Source organism: Chiloscyllium plagiosum, unplaced genomic scaffold (genome assembly GCF_037043375.1).
Source record: "Chiloscyllium plagiosum isolate Xiang-an unplaced genomic scaffold, Cpla_swu_hap1 HiC_scaffold_13, whole genome shotgun sequence".
Classification (NCBI taxonomy): domain Eukaryota; kingdom Metazoa; phylum Chordata; class Chondrichthyes; order Orectolobiformes; family Hemiscylliidae; genus Chiloscyllium; species Chiloscyllium plagiosum.
This window is the reverse complement of record NW_028270151.1, coordinates 4391907-4408063: the sequence shown is the minus strand read 5'-3', so window position 1 is coordinate 4408063 and position 16157 is coordinate 4391907.

The following is a 16157-nucleotide window of genomic DNA, read 5'->3' as shown; positions in this document are numbered from 1 at the left end:
CTAAATACAAAAGAAAACAGATGCACAGTAGTATAGTAACTAGATCAAACTCCTTAAATACAAAATTAAATTAGCAGCCTTGTCTACCAAGATTGATTGATTGATTGGGTTATAGTTTAAAACAATCAGTGATACATTTGTATGTTTCTTTCACAAGTGCATATGAATATGAAATTTCACTTTGTACATTAGCTCCTTTACAGTAATGTTGCTTCTGCCTGTTTAGATTAAGAATGTTAGCTCCCTCCAAATTGGGATAAAGTTAACATAAACATTAAATGTTGTTCCAAATGTAGACCTTCATATAAGTTAGGGGAAAGTGAGGACTGCAGATGCTGGAGATCAGAGAAAGGAATTCCTGAAGAAGGGCTCATGCCCGAAACGTCGATTCTCCTGCTCCTTAGATGCTGCCTGACCTGCTGCGCTTTTCCAGCAACACATTTTCAGCTCTTCATATAAGTTACTAATGCATCCATCATCAATAGATCCAAATCTTGGAATTTTTCCTAAAGTTTGGGAGTAATGTTGTGGAAATAACTGTCAGAATCCTGAAAGAATGTTTATCTACACGCATGCAGAGTAAGTGGCAACTCCATTTTGCACAGAACTTTACCTGGATGGATACAAATTGAAAATATTTTCAAACATTTCTTTCCAGGAAGAAATGGTGTGGTACAGATTTCACAAGTTCCCATTCGACATAGGTTGAATGGCCTATTTCTACTCCTATCAAGTCAGCTCTGTCGTTCAAAGAGAAAGTGAGGACTGCAGATGCTGGAGATCAGAGCTGAAGAAGGGCTTATGCCCGAAACGTCGATTCTCCTGTTCCTTGGATGCTGCCTGACCTGCTGCGCTTTTCCAGCAACACATTTTCAGCTCTGTCGTTCAAAGACATCATAGAGAATCTATTAATCCTCAACTCCACTTTCCTACCTTTTCCTGATAACCTTTGATTCCCTTACTGATTAGAAATCCGCCTTTTTCAGCCTTGAATACAATAACCCAGTCTCGACAGTCCTCTGCAGTAAAGAATTCCACAACTTCACTTCCCTCTGAGATGAAATTCTCTCGCTCTCTCTCTCCAGATGATACAAAGCTAAGTAGAGGGGCAGGTAGCATTGAGGAGGCAGGGAGGCCATAGAAGCATTTAGGCAACTTGAAAGAGTAGGTAAAGTGGCAAATGGAATATAACATGGGAAAGTAAGAGGTTATGCACTTGGGTAGGAAGAATAGAAGCGTGGACTATTTTCTAAATGGGGAGGAAATCCAGAAATGTGAAGTGCAAAGAGACTTGAGTTCCAGTCCAGGATTCTCTCAAGGTAAACTTGCAGGTTGAGTCAGTAGTTAAGAAGGCAAATACAATTATGGCGTTTATTTCAAGAGGACTAGAATATAAAAGCAGGGATGTACTTAATAAGCTCTGGTCAGACCATATTTAAAGTATTGTGAGCACTTTTGGGTCCCAGGGAGGATGTACCTCGAGAAGGATGTACTAGCCCTGGAGCAGGTCCAGAGAAGGTTCACAAGAATGATCCCAGTAATGAAAGACTTACCATATGAAAAATGAGGACTCTGGGTCTATACTTGATGGGGTTTAAAAGGATGAGGGAGTATCTAATTGAAACTTATAGAATACTGAATGGCCTGGACAGAGTAGATGTTGGGCAGATGTTTCCATTGGTAGAAGAGACCAGTCTTAGAGTAAAGGGAAGACCTTTTAGAACTGAGATAAGGAGAAACTTCTTCAGCCAAAGTGTGGTGAATCTATGGAATTCATTGCCACAGAAGGTTGTGAAGGCCAGGTCATTGAAGACAGAGATAGGTTCTTGATTATGAAGGGTTACGGGGAGAAAGCGAGAGAAAGGTTTCTCAACCCCAATAAGCCGTGATTAATGGCAGAGCAGACTTGTGGTCTCTTATGGTCGAAGTCAGTTCCTCCCTTGGTATCTGTCATGTAAACCTCTAGACTGCTCCAGTGCCAGTATATCTTAGATAAGCAGCCCAGAACTGTTAACAGTATTCCAGCTGTGGGCTGACTGGTGCCATGTATAGTTTTAGCAGAACCTTCCTAGTTTTATATTCTCATCCCTTTGAAATAAAGCCCTGGTGAATTCCATTTGCTTTCCCTATTACCCACAGACCTTGGATGCCAGCTTTTTGTGATTCATGGACAAGGACTCCCATATCCCCTTCTGTAGCTTTGTCAGAACTCTCAAACGCACCTGTGAGAATCCAGGTACGATAAAACAATGGGTTAATCATTTGATCGCTCAGCAAAGAAATGGTATATGTCTGCTGGCAACTGAAAAAACTAATTATCACATAAAGATGTATTTGGTGAATAGGCTCATAATCCATTATGTTTTTTGAAATCTCTGAGACACTTGCCATCTACAAACTAAAGATACAACCAAATGATGTTTTTATATTGCTGAATTTTGCAAGCAAAGTGCTTGCATTGCCAGCAATCTGTCTTGAAAGCTGAGAAAATGAATTAGCATTTAATCCATATGACCTGGTACTGAAGGCTGAGAGCAGCTCTCTATTCAACAAACAATTTGTTGCTGTTATTGAAGATGAAGGCGTGTAATGTACCTTTAAGAGAGAGAGAATGTTGTTTTGCACTGAGAGCTTACAAGCACCTGCCATATGACTAGCTAGCAGTCTGAGTATATTCGAAAATTGAAAATACATAACATTTGGCTTTGAAATGGATGCCTGAGTTGGTTGCTGTTTTGACAACAATTCAAATTTAACTGATCGGTTTAAATTATGCCTCAGGATACTAAAGCCCAATCGAGTTTGAATTTATTGTTTTGCCAACACTGAACCAATGAGACAATCCGATGTTGGGAGTATAAAAAAGGCAGGCAGTTTGATAGGCAGAGTAACTGCCATTGAGAGAGTAACTACCACTGAAACCCTCTCTATCACTGGTACCTTTTTATATGAAACATGTTTGCAGTAAAAGAAAGAAGACGGCCCGGGGAGGAGATCAGCCAGAAGAAGAAAGACAGCAACAATGACAGCCGCTGTTTGGTTTTGTAATTAAGTTGATGTAATTTAAATAAGTGTTTTATTGGAATAGTATATTGTTATAGAGTTGGAGGCAGATAATAAGCAGTTAAGAGAAAGGGAGGCTTAGAGTTAATGAATAATCGTTGTTTAATGTTCAAGTTTAGAGTTAAAGAATAAATTGATATTATTTTCTTTAAATAGTGGAATTTGGGAGTTCTCTGTCACTCATATTTTAACAGATTAAGAGCTTTTCTGGGTGTTTGGTTTAATGAACAGAGGGGTTCACTGCCTTGTTATAACAGTTGCAAAGAAAACAAAGTGACTTGTCAAGATAAAAAAAATTATATTCAAATTCTTTCAGAAAGCTCCAAAGCCAAGCAATGCTTTATTTTATATTTGGGCATCAGTGTTGCCTAAAACATGGATCTCTTGTTCACCAGTTTGTTGCTGTTGTCTTCAGGTGCTGTGTTTTACAATATTAACAATCATGATTCTTCAACTTTCATAGTCCATGATAGTAATCAACATCCTGGGGGACATTGTTAAGACTTGTATCTGTTTTCCTTTGTTTGTTTTGGTTCAATTCATTTGGAGTATCTGTGGCTTTTAAAACAATCTTTTGTCAGAATCCACACAAACTCCTAAATCGATGAATGCAACGTTTGTTGTCAATTGAGCAGCATGTCGCTTCAACAACTGCAAAATTGCAAAGAGATTTAGATGTTCTGTTACGTGAGTCAGAAAAAGTTAGTATGCAGGAACAATATGTAATCAAGAAGGCTAATAGATGCTATTCTTTACTATGAGAGAAATTGGAGATAAAAGGCAAGATGTTATACTTAAGTTATGCAGGATATTGGTGAGATTCAAATAATGTACACAGCTTTGGTCTCCTTATTTAAGGAAGAATTTAAGTGCATTGGAGGTGTTTCTCTATATTAATGCCTGGATTGTCTTGTGGAGATAGGGTGAGCAGATGGGGCTTGTTTTTACTGCAATTTAGAAGAATGTGGAATGCCGTGCTTGAAGTGTACATGTTCCTGAATATTCTTCACAATGAAAATTAGGTTCCCTACAGTGTAGAAACAGGCCCTTCGGATTTGGGACGGCACGGTGGCTCAGTGGTTAGCACTGCTGCCTCACAGCACCAGATACCCGGGTTTAATTCCCGCCTCGGCAACTAATTGTGTGGAGTTTGCACATTCTCCCCGTGTCTGCATGGATTTCCTCTGGGTGTTCCGGTTTCTTCCCACAGTCCAAAAAAAATGTGCAGGTTAGGTGAATTGGCCATGCTAAATTGTCCATAGTGTTAGGTGAAGGGGTAAATGTAGGGGAATGGGTCTGGGTGGGTTGCGCTTCGGCGGGTCGGTGTGGACTTGTTGGGCCGAAGGGCCTGTTTCCACATTGTAAGTAATCTAAAAAAAAGTCCGCACCAACCCTCCGAAGAGTAACCCCCCCCACCCTATATTTTCCCCGACATGGCAATTTAGCATGGCCAATTCACCTGACCTGCACATCTATTGGAAACCGGAGCAAACCCACACAGATGGGAGGACAATGTGCAAACTCCACAGGGGGGGTAAACCCTTCTGCTAATTAAACCAAACAGAGAAAAACTCACCTCACCTCGTAATCTGTTAAAGTAGGAGTCTCAGAGAACTACCCAAGTTCCACTATTTAAAGAAAAATAAATTTATTCTTTAACTCCAAAAGAGAACACTAAACAACAAGTATTTACAACTCTAAACCTCCATTCTATTAAAAATTTGTTATCTATCTCCCACTCTATAACAATATACTGATCCGATAAAACCCCTATTAAATTTACAGCAAATCAATTTTCAAAACCAGCCAGCGGTGTCAATCCTCCTCTGTAGATCTCCCTGGGTCATGTTTGGTCTTCTGCAGAATAGACATTTCATGTGAAAAAAGTACCTTTCAGAGAAAAGGGCTGCGGGCAGTCATTCAAATGGCAGATGATGCTCTTTCTCTGGCTAACTGTTCAAAATGCCTGCTTCTGTACCTCAAAACATTGGTGCATCTCATTCCTTAAAGACAGGTAACATTCCAGAGGACTGGAGGGTTGCTTATGTTGTCCCCCTGTACAAGAAGGGTAGTACGGACATTCCAGGTAACTATAGACCAATGAGCCTGACGTCAGTGGTGGGAAAGTTGCTGAAGAAGGTACTGAAGGATAAAGTCTATTTATATTTGGAAAAGAATGGGCTTATCAGTGATAGGCAACATGGGTTTGTGCAGGGTAGATCATGCCTTAACAACTTAATAGAGTTCTTTGAGGAAGTGACCAAGTTGATAGATGAAGGAAGGGCTGTAGATGTCATATACATAGACTTTGATAAGGTTCCCCATGGTAAACTAATGGAGAAAGGGAAGTCACATGGTGTGCAGGGTGTTCTAGCTGGGTGGATAAAGAACTGGTTGAGCAACAGGAGACAGAGAGTAGTAGTTGAAGGGAGTTTCTCAAAATGGAGAAAGGTGACCAGTGGTGTTCCACAGGGATCAGTGCTGGGGCCACTGTTTGTAATATGCATAAATGATCTGGAAGAGGGCACTGTTGGTCTGATCAGTAAGTTTGCAGATGACACTAAGATTGGTGGAGTAGCAGAAAGCATAGGGGACTATCAAAGAATACAGAAGAATATAGACTGGAGAGTTGGGCAGAGAAGTGGCAGATGGAGTTCAATCTGGGCAAATGTGAGGTGATGCATTTTGGGAAGTCTAATACTAGAGCGAGCTATACTGTAATTGAAAGCGCCTTGGGAAAAGTTGATGAGCAGAGAGATCTGGGAATTGAGGTCCATTGTACACTGAAGGTGGCTGCACAGTTGGATAGAGTGGTCAAGAAGGCATAATGTATGCTTGCCTTCATTGGACGGGGTATTGAGTATAAGAGCTGGCAGGTCATGTTAAAATTGTACAAGTCTTTGGTTCAGCTGCATTTGGAATACTGTGTGCAGTTCTGGTTGCCCCATTACCAAAAGGACGTGGACGCTTTGGAGAGGGTGCAGAGAAGATTTACGAGGATGTTGCCTGATATGGAAGGTGCTAGCTATGAAGAGAGGTTGAGTAGGTTAGGTTTGTTTTCATTAGAAAAAAGGAGATTGAGGGGGGACCTGATTGAGGTCTACTTACTCATGAAGGGTATAGACAGGGTAGATAGAGGTAAGATTTTTTCCCAGGGTGAGGGATTCAATAACAAGAGGTCACACTTTCAAGGTGAGAGGTGAAAGGTTTAAGGGGGATATACACGACAAGTACTTTACACAGAGGGTGGTAGGTGCCTGGAACGCGTTGCCAGCAGAGGTAGTAGAGGCAGACACGGTAGATTAATTTAAGGTGCGTCTGGACAGATGCATGAGTAAGTGGGGAGCAGAGGGATACAGATGCTTAGGAATTGGGTGACAGGTTTAGATAGTGATTTGAATTGGCATGGGTTTAGAGGGCCAAAGAGCCTCTTCCTGGGCTGTAAATTTTCTTGATCTTGTTCTTGGTTTGATGTTGTCTAAATGGTAAAATTCAAATTCGATTGGGTTTTAGTATCTTGGGACATAATTTAAATTGGCTAAATTCAAATTGTTAAAACAACTGAGTATCTGAGTTGCAGCTCAAATGTTACATCTTCAAATTGTCCAGTACACTCTGTGCCTGCAGTCAGTCACATGCAGGTGCTTGCCAGCATTTCAACTTTAACTCTATTTTAAAGATACAGTACACACCTTCAATTTCATAACAATACAGAAGTGTCTGAAGACAGATAGTCCTGGTGGAGGGTTGCTTTTCAGACTTGGAGGCCTGTGACTTGCAGTGTGCTACAAGGATCAGTGCTGGGTCCACTTCTTTTTGTCATTTAAATAAAATGATTTGGATGTGAATGTCGTATGGTTAGTAAGTTTGCCGATGACACCAACATTAGTGGTGTAGTGAACAGCAAAGAAAGTTCCTAAAGAAGGGCTCATGCCCGAAACGTCGATTCTCCTGCTCCTTGGATGCTGCCTGACCTGCTGCGCTTTTCCAGCAACACATTTTCAGCAAAGAAGATTACCTCAGAATACAATGGGATCCTGATCAGATGGGCCAAGGATTGGCAGATGAAATTTAATTTGTGAGGTACTGCAAGTTGGAAAAGCAAATCCGAGCAGGACTTATACACTTAATGGTAAGGTCCTCGGAAATAGTGCTGAACAAAAAGACCTTGTGTTCGTAGTTCCTTGAAAGTAGAATCCCTGGTAGACAAGATAGTGAAGAAAGCATTTGGTATGCTTTCCTCTATTAGTCAGTGCATTAAGTATAGAAGTTGCAGCTGTACAGGACATTGGTTAGGCCACGTTTGGACTACCTTGTGCAATTTTAGTCTCCCTGCAGTAGAAAGGATGTTGTGAAAGTTGAAAGGATTCAGAAAATGGAGGGTTTGAGCTACAGGGAGAGGCTGAATAGGCTGGGGTTATTTTCCCTGGAGTGTCAGAGGCTGAGGGGGTGACCTTTATACAGATTTATAAAATCATAAAGGGCATCGATAAGGTGAATAGCTAAGGTCTTTTCCCCAGGGTAGGAAACTACAGGGTATAGGATTAAGCTGAGAGGGGAAAGATTTAAGAGACCGAAGGGGCAACATTTTCACACACAGGGTGGTGCATGTATGGAATGAGCTGACAGGCGAAGTGGAGGAGCCTGGTAAAATTACAACATTTAAAAGGCATCTGGATGGGTATACAAATAGAAAGGGTTGAGAGGGATATGAGCCGGGTGCTGGCGAATAGATTAGGCTAGGATAGCTTTTCAGCATGGCTGAGTTGGACTAAAGGGTCTGTTTCCATGCTGTATATCTCTTACTCTGAAAAACAATGTTAGGCATTAACCTTGGAACTATAGTGCTGTTAAATGTTATCAAGGATTAATTGACTAAATACATAATGTTATAAAGTATCATGGTTGTTCAGTTACAAACACTTGGTGCCAATAAAATGTGCACTTGAGATCAGTGTCTGCGATTGTATCAGGGGGAGATTAATTTAGGTGAAGGCCTCTTAAATAGCTGGCAAATTTCAAGCATTCATAATCGTGGAGCTAAACTATCCAGGAATAAAATTCCCCAGACAGTTACAGAGCACAGTAACAAGCAGTTTTGTGTGCGTGTTGATACATAAATGACATGAACAGAAAACTCAGAAGGACAGTAAACAGTGAATTTTGCATGGATGTAGATAGTTTGGTGACAGGTAAACTGATGGATGAACTGAAATTCAAAGCAGAAAGGGGTGAGTTGATAGTTTTGACGGAGAGAATTCGAATGCAAGTTCAGATCAGGCAAGACAGTGCTTATTGCTGAACCGCTGATGTTTTATAGCCCTGTAAAAGTTGTTCTGTGTATTTAAAACTTACTTATTTCATTAGTGTAAACTCCTTCCTTTCCTGGTATTCAGTTCAGCCAACTCTATTTAAAATTAAAACCATTCTTCAGGCATTTCTTTTCAAATCTATTGTCTGTGCTTTAGACACTTTGATCAGTATTTTTATTCATAAGATAAGGATGTTCTGCCCATCTTGCCCAATTAGAAGTCAACTATATTGCTGTGGGTATGGACTCATATGTAGGGTAAGGATGGCAGTTTCCTTCCCTAAAGGATTGTGAACCAGACGGGTTTTTCTGACAATCAGCAAGGGATTCATGGTCATCATTAAGACTCTTAATTCTGGATTTTTTTTTCCTCATTCAGTTTCCACCATCTGCCCTGGTGGGATTTAAACCTGGGTCCCTAGAACATTCTCTGGGTTTGTGAATTGCCAGTCCAGCGATAATACCACTAAGCCTTCACCTGCCCTAGATTTTGTGTTAAAAACATTTTATCCAAGAGCTCTACGGGACACAGATTTGGTTTGTGGTTTCAACTCAATTTTGATTGTACATCAGTACACTTGACAATAAATCAATGCAAAGCTTTGTTTACGAGCAGTCAGACAGATCATACTAAGTAAGGATGTGCAAATTTTTAGAAAGTCTTAGAGGCATACAGGTTACATTGCACAGGGTGTACAAGAGAGATCAACGCGAGCAAGATCAGCATTATTTAAGATTTGAGAGTCCATTCAGCAGTCCATAAACGTCCAATAACGGCCAGGAAGAAGCTGTTCCTGAACCTGCGGGTGCTCGTTCAGGCTTCTGCATCTTCTGCGTGATGGAGGAGGTTGTCAGAGATGTTATTGAAGTTTCTTAACAAAATATTCCTAATTAAAGCATTATGTGAGCATTTCCCAAATACCCACAATATTTACTGTAATGACTCTATCGAGAAAGGATATTACCTGCAACCATCCATGTGTTTGAGTTCAACCATCAGAAATCCCCTTCCTCTGTGAAATGGGGATGACTCAAGGTGAAGGAACTGAGGGCATTGTTGCTAAGCTAGTAGATGCCACAAAGATAGGTGAAGGGACAGATGGTGTTGAGGAAATGGGGAAGCTGCAGAAAAACCTGGACAGGCTAGGAGAGTGGGCAAAGAAGTGGCAGATGGAATATGATGTGGGAAAGTGTGCAGTTATGCACTTTGGTAGGATGGAGGCATAGTCTATTTTCTCAGAACTTGTTCTTCTATTCCTCCCAGTCTATCTCATGATTATTGCCCCCATCTGATTTTATTGTCCCAAAAAGCGCATATCATTCCCTTTTGCATGAATGTTGAGCCTTGAATTTTTGAACGATCTTATCTTTTCACTGTCTGCGGGTGTCAAAGGAAGCTGGGCGAAAAACACAATGATGCCACTAAGACAATTACTTTAGGTTATTCTTTCAGTACCACTGTGTGAAAGAAGACTACCAGGGTGGTGATTATCACCATGTAGTTTAACTGCCTGCTCCCGGCAATAGATCATTGATTATTTCTGCAGCCCTGAGGATATTTACCTGGCAATGACCATAGTTTTCTATCCTTTCAGGGTTTGCTGTGGTGGATACAGAGTTGTAACATCTACTACTGGGGCACTTGCACATTTTGTGTTATGACCTGTGTGATAAAGGCACTTCATATTTAACATTGCTTGGGTCCTTAAGTTTTGAGGGATTTATATCAAGTTTAATGCAGATTGCTGGAAATGTTTCTTTAAAAGAGATTATTGAAAGTTCACTGTGGATTTTGGAGATTTTTTTCGAATAAGACATCCTGTAAATCTCACAACTGCTGTCTCCTGCTTGGGCTATTTTGAATAGTGACGGGTTCAGAGAGGTTTTGGTTTTATCTGCTTCAGTTGGAAGAAAGCTTGCTCAGAACAAGCTGCCCAACTAATCTCTCCTATTTCTGAAAAAAAACCTCTCTACATCAATTCAGGGTGAACCCCTATTTGTTCTTCCAAGACAGAGATTAAAAGAACATTTCAATACATGACTGTATTTCCTGAGTCAGCTGCATCTTCAAGTCTTCACTAAAAACCATATGCGATTAGTGACTCAACCCACATGCCAAAACATCAGAGCAACAAATTTTGGAACATCCGGTGCTTTCTCCCTTTGTCTTTAAGAAGAACCCATTGGTCAAATTAGCTTTCTGATATAAAAATCTGAGGAGAATTTTATTTTTTTTCTGTTTTCCCAAAGAGAATTTGTGTGTCTGTGTGTTAGTGTATTTACATGCACATTTTGGGAGCATTTAGAGGGATGGGTATTTTTGTGTGTGTAATTGTTTTTCTTGGTGACTGGTGAAAATATGACCCTTGGAGTACTGGGACTAGAATGACAATGCACTCTCCTTGACATGGAGTCATAATATTTGGTTACTTCACATCCAAATTACAATTGACTAAATATGAATACCCCTCTTCATAAACTTCTAAAGCTGTCTCTCAAACAGAAGGTTCATTTTAAACACCTGATTCCTCACCAGCCATCAGTGATAATTGATAATGTTGGATACATCACACTCCAATTTCTGCTTTGAAGCTAAAACCCCCTTTCAGCTACATGGAAGTGGATAATGACCTTTGGCACAAATCATGAGGAAGTCTTTTAGTCACTTTAATGGTAGTAAAAATAATGCCTGAGCTATTAGAAAAGATTAATGAAAGTTTCCAGCGGTTAGACCATGTGTAATTTCAGCTTGTCTTCAGTTCAGTGAATTTTACTGATGTTATTGTTGGCATGTGAAAGCAAATAAGCCAAGTTAGTAATTAACTTCTTATGTTGCCTGCTTATCCTTTGGATATCCTGTCTGTTAAGCCTCCTTAATGCCTTGAAGCCTTTTAAAACACACATTTAGTAAAGCACTGAAATTTACTTAATTAGTGTTTTACATTTCAGAATTTGTACAACCATTGGCTAAATTACATATCACTTTCTTGTGAAGAATTATTTATTTCAAAAGATAATTGTGTAATATTTCAAAAGATATTCAATCACCGTAAATTCTCCCCAAATCTCACGTTATCTTGAGTGCTCATTCCAGTGAGGAAGGAAAATTATGCTGGATTTAGTTCTGGGGAAAGAAGTGAGGTGACTGGAGCAATTATTAATGGGAAAGCATTTGGAGAATTGTTAATGCATATGACATTAATTTGTGAATGTGAGACTTCTTTCCTGCTCTGACAACCAGGAAACTTCTTTCCAACATGCTCAGCCTGGAGACTTCCGTAAAACTAAAGACCACTCCTGTCATCCATACACTCAGCCTGCTTTTGGTCCCTGACTAGCTGTTTCTGTACATCATAACCCTCCACCTTATAAACATTCGATAATTAACTATTCAAGAGACAAGTGAGGCTAGTTAGAATGAGTTGTTAGCTTTCTTGGAAATTCAATTTTTAATTCCCTGTTCATGACATTCTGACCTTCAAAACCATGCCACCTTCACAGACCTGGAATGTAAAATCCACTTTTGAATCCAAGTTCTTAAATAATAATGAAACATTACAAATTTCTTCCTAATAGGATATCACTGGACAAAGAAGCATTAGTTTAAAATGCCTACAAAGTACAAAAGCATCTGGTGACAAGTTATACTGCAGCTTTATAGAACTTTAGTTAGGGGAGAAAGTGAGGACAGCGGATGCTGGAGATCAGAGCTGAAAATGTGTTGCTGGAAAAGCGCAGCAGGTCAGACAGCATCCAAGAAACAGGAGAATCGACGTTTCGGGCATAAGCTCTTCTTCAGGAATGAGGAAAGTGTGTCCAGCAGGTTAGGATAAAAGGTAGGGAGGAGGGACTTGGGGGAGGGGCATTGGAAATGCGATAGGTGGAAGGAGGTCAAGGTGAGGGTGATAGGCTGGAGTGGGGTGGGGGCGGAGAGGTCAGGAAGAAGACTGCAGGTTAGGAAGGCGGTGCTGAGTTCGAGGGATTTGACTGAGACAAGGTGGGGGAGGGGAAATGAGGAAACTGGAGAAATCTGAGTTCATCCCTTGTGGTTGGAGGGTTCCTAGGCGGAAGATGAGGCGCTCTTCCTCCAGCCGTCGTGTTGCTATGGTCTAGCGATGGAGGAGTCCAAGGACCTGCATGTCCTTGGTGGAGTGGAAGGGGGGGAGTTGAAGTGTTGAGCCACGAGGTAGTTGGGTTGGTTGGTCTGGGTGTCCCAGAGGTGTTCTCTGAAATGTTCCGCAAGTAGGCGGCCTGTCTCCCCAATATAGAGGAGGCCACATCGGGTGCAGCAGATGCAATAGATAATGTGTGTGGAGGTGCAGGTGAATTTGTGGCGGATATGGAAGTATCCCTTGGGGCCTTGGAGGGATGTAAGGGGGAGGTGTGGGTGCAAGTTTTACATTTCTTGCGGTTGCAGGGGAAGGTGCCGGGAGTGGAGGTTGGGTTGGTGGGGGGTGTGGACCTGACGAGGGAGTCACGGAGGGAGTGGTCTTTTCAGAACGCTGATAGGGGAGGGGAGGGAAATATATCCCTGGTGGTGGGGTCCGTTTGGAGGTGGCGGAAATGACGGCGGATGATACGCTGTATATGGAGGTTGGTGGGGTGGTAGGTGAGGACCAGTGGGGTTCTGTCCTGGTGGCGGTTGGAGGGGTGGGGCTCAAGGGCGGAGGAGCGGGAAGTGGAGGAGATGCGATGGAGGGCATCGTCGACCACAAATTCACCTGCACCTCCACACACATCATTTACTGCATCCGCTGCACCCGATGTGGCCTCCTCTATATTGGGGAGACAGACCGCCTACTTGCGGAACGATTCAGAGAACACCTCTGGGACACCCAGACCAACCACCCCGTGGCTCAACACTTCAACTCCCCCCCTCCCACTCCACCAAGGACATGCAGGTCCTTGGACTCCTCCATCGCCAGACCATAGCAACATGACGGTTGGAGGAAGAGCGCCTCATCTTCTGCCTAGGAACCCTCCAACCACAAGGGATGAACTCAGATTTCTCCAGTTTCCTCATTTCCCCTCCCCCCACCTTGTCTCGGTCAAATCCCTCGAACTCAGCACCGCCTTCCTAACCTGCAATCTTCTTCCTGACCTCTCCGCCCCCACCCCACTCCAGCCTATCACCCTCACCTTGACCTCCTTCCACCTATCGAATTTCCAATGCCCCTCCCCCAAGTCCCTCCTCCAGAACTTTAGTTAGGCCACACTTGGAATATTGTGTACAGTTCTGGTCACCATTCTACCAGAAGGATGTGGGTGGTTTAGAGATGGTACAGAAAAGGTTTACCAGGATATTGACAGGTATGGGGGATTTTAGTGATGAAGAAAGGATGGGTAGACTGGGTTTGTTTTCACTGAGAATGCAAGAGGTTCAAGGTCCACCCATTAGACGTTTATAAGATTGTGAATGGCATGGAAAGAGTGGAAAGCATGAAGCTTTTTCCCAAATTGGAGAGTTTAGTTACTAGGGAACACAGGTTCAAGGTGCAAGGGGAGAAGTTTAAAAGAGATGTGCGAGGCAAGTTTTTCACACAAAGGGTGGTGAGAGCCTGGAATGTGCTGCAAGAGGAGGTGGTGGAAGCAGACACAATAGCAGCATCCAAGATGCACCTGGACAGATACATGAATAGGAAGCGAATAGAGGGATAGGATCCTGTCAGTGAAGACAGTTTTAGTATGGAAGGGCAAACGTGGTGCAGGCTTGGAGGGGCCGAAGGGCCTGTTCCTGTGCTGTAGTGTTCTTTGTTCTGTTTCTGCAGAACAAAATGCTGGAAATTGGAAAGGCTTTCACTGGAGCCATCCTTGGATATACAAGGAGATATAAAAAAAGGAGAAACCAGCAAGTTACAGGTGTGTTGGCCTGTTAGGGACACCTTTGGATTGGAAGCATTTGGAGTTGGTAATCCAATTAATTGGATCTCTGAAACATATGAGCTAATAACATCTGCAGAGATTTTCCACTTTATCCATGCCATTCACAGTCTTAAATTTCTATCAGTTCGCCCTTGAACCTTGTGCATTCCCAGTGAAAACAAACCCAGTCTATCCATCCTTCCTTCTTCACTTAAATACCCCATACTAGGCAACATCCTGGTAAACCTTTTCTGTACCCTCTCTAAACCATCCATTAGTCATTTTGAATTCTTCAATGAAGTAATTGAGTTGGTTGATATAAGGTGCAGTTGTTCTTATTTGTGTTACACCAAAGTACCAAATTCAGACGTTAGCAAAGTTAAAGGGATTGTGGCAATATTGATACAAAATTATCCAAGCAACAGCAGGCATAGTCTGTGGTTGGAGGATTTGAGCTACAGGGAGAGGTTGAATAGGCTGGGGCTGTTTTCCCTGGAGCGTCGGAGGCTGAGGGGTGACCTTATAGAGCTTTATAAAATCATGAGGGGCATGGATAGGATAAATAGACAAAGTCTTTTCCCTGGGGTCGGGGAGTCCAGAACTAGAGGGCATAGGTTTAGAGTGAGAGGGGAAAGATATAAAAGAGACCTAAGGGGCAACTTTTTCACGCAGAGGGTGGTACGTGTATGGAATGAGCTGCCAGAGGAAGTAGTGGAGGCTGGTACAATTACAGCATTTAAAAGGCATCTGGATGGGTAGATGAATAGGAAGGGTTTGGAGGGATATGGGCCAAATGCTGGCAAATGACGCTTTGGAGAGGGTGTAGAGAAGGTTTGTGAGGATGTTGCCTGGTATGGAAGGTGCAAGCTATGAAGAGAGGTTGAGTAGGTTAGGATTGTTTTCATTAGAAAAAATGAGATTGACCTGATTGAGGTCTACAAAATCATGAGGGGTATAGATAGGGTGGAAAGAGATAAGCTTTTTCCCAGGGTGGGGGCTTCAGTAACAAGAGGTCACATACAAGGTGAGAGGTGAAACATTTAAGGGGGATACATTTGGAAAGTACACAGAGGGTGGTGAGTGTTTGGAACGTGTTGCCAGCAGAGGTGGTAGAGGCAGACACGGTAGATTCATTTAGGGTGCATCTGGACAGGTGCATGAGTAGGTGGGGAGCAGAGGGATCCAGATCCTTAGGAATTGATCAATAAGTTTAGACAGGCTTGGAGGGCCGAAGGGCCTGTTCCTGGTCTGTAAATTTCTTTGTTCTTTGTAAATGAAACTAGATTAGGTTGGGATATCTGGTTGGTATAGACGAGTTGGACCAAAGGGTCTGTTCCTGTGCTTTACATTCTATGACTTTAATTCTGAGAAGCTTTACATCATCCAGGACAAAGCAGCCAATTTGATTGGTACATCTGCAAACATCCACTCCCTCAACCACCAATATTCAGTAGCAGCAGTGTATACTATCTACAAGATACACTGCAGGAATTTACCAAAGATCCTCAGACAACACCTTCCAAGCCTACAACCACTTCCATGTAGAAGGACAAGGACAATAGATATGTGAGAACACCACCAGCTGCAACTTCCCCTCCAAGTCACTCACCACCCTGACATGGAAATATATCACCGTTCCTTCTGTGTGTCGCTGGGTCAATATTCTGGAATCCTCTCCCTAATGGCATTGTGGATCAACCTACTGCACATGGACTGCAGCGGTTTAAGATGGCAGCTCACCACTACCTCAATGGGCATTCTTGCCAAATGTCCAGATGAATGCAAGAGGTGAAGCTTTGACAAAATGTGCTTTCTTTCCACATCTACATTCTTTTCACATTCTATATCACTAAATAGTTATTTACATGCAAGTTAAATGTTGAAAAACTTTGTGCCCAGTTTATACAAGACTCATGACTTT